At 39.9% G+C, this 1200-nt stretch overlaps 1 protein-coding gene across 4 annotated transcripts in view; it reads left to right on the forward strand.

Annotated features, from left to right (window-relative positions):
* Positions 1 to 1200, forward strand: part of HKR1 (HKR1, GLI-Kruppel zinc finger family member) — a 29776-nt gene that overhangs the window by 919 nt on the left and 27657 nt on the right. For 3 of the 4 annotated variants that reach the window (XM_011992737.1, XM_011992747.1, XM_011992756.1), the window contains exon 2: positions 14 to 71. The gene's annotated coding sequence lies outside the window, so the exon portion shown is untranslated. Of the gene's footprint in view, positions 1 to 13; positions 72 to 1200 lie in introns of those variants that run through there. The other variant, XM_011992705.1, reaches the window with a different exon arrangement.

A 1200-nucleotide genomic window follows, 5' to 3' on the forward strand; every position in this document is an offset into this window, starting at 1 on the left:
TTTCTTGGTCTAGAGCTGGGGCTGGATCCCTCAGCAACAAAGAGACCTGAAAACCAGAGGAAAAAAAGCAGGTACTCCCTGTAAACCACTCATCTGTGCTCTCTTCCAATTTATTCTCCTTTTGTTTACATCATTTGAAGGGGCCATAATCATCTTGTTTAGACTTCAGGATATAAAATGACCCACCTGTAGACCTCCAGCCGTATCCCAAGGTTATCTGTTTTGTTTTGTTTTGTTTTGTTTTTTTAATTACTGCCAGGTTTCAATTGTAGATAACCCCTGAGGAAATATTCCAGATTCCCTGAGTAGTTTCCAGGCTAAAGTCCTATAGGCTTCTTCTGTTTTTAGGAGGCGTTCCCATCAGAGACAGACCTGAATTTGGATTTTTAGCTTTAATGCTTGCGAAAAGCTATAAAAATAATTTTCTACCCCTAGCTTTAAAGTACTGTTAGTGATAAATTAAAATTCCTTCAGGAGGATTAAACTGCCATTTCAGGTACCCTAATTCCAAACATTTTGGTGGTTAGAATTTTCTTTAATGTTCGTAAAGAAGTATTTTATATTTTCCATCAAGATTCATTCTCTTTAGCAGGCTATTTTGAACTTTACTTTCTTAAATACCCAAATTTGGTTTTTCCTCAGTCTTCTCTCTGCTACGGATTTCTAACTTAACAAGAAAGGCAACTTTTCATCAAAAAGGGCAAAGGATAGAGGGGACAGTAGAGGGCACCTTCAAACCCAGCATGAAAATGAGGTTCTTGCTTCAAAATGAAGCATCACAGCAATCTTGGGTTTTTGATTTGGGCCCTCATTTCTCTTATAATTTGAACTTGTATTGGAGAGAAAAGGCCTGTTTCTTAAGCCAGCCAGTTTTCATACTGGATATTTATATATCATTTCCTTTGTTCCTAAGTGTATTTCTCATTTCTGTTATGATTTGTTCTGTGGGTTGTCAGTGACTTAGCGGTATGTTTTTCACATGTTTATAAAGCTGAATAGTTCTGTATGTCAGCTCAGCATCCCTAGTGTCAGCCATGCTCCTCTCCTGCTGTGCATAGAGGAGGATTCGGCCTGTCCACACCCGAATCTCCTGGGTTCCCGCTGTCAGCACCTGAAGGTACCCACCAGATGTGTCTGTCACTTCCCTCCATCCACCTCTCTTGTGGTTCTCGTATTTCTGCCTCCCCAGAGACCATTTCT

Source organism: Mandrillus leucophaeus, unplaced genomic scaffold (genome assembly GCF_000951045.1).
Source record: "Mandrillus leucophaeus isolate KB7577 unplaced genomic scaffold, Mleu.le_1.0 Scaffold1107, whole genome shotgun sequence".
NCBI classification, from domain to species: Eukaryota; Metazoa; Chordata; class Mammalia; order Primates; family Cercopithecidae; genus Mandrillus; species Mandrillus leucophaeus.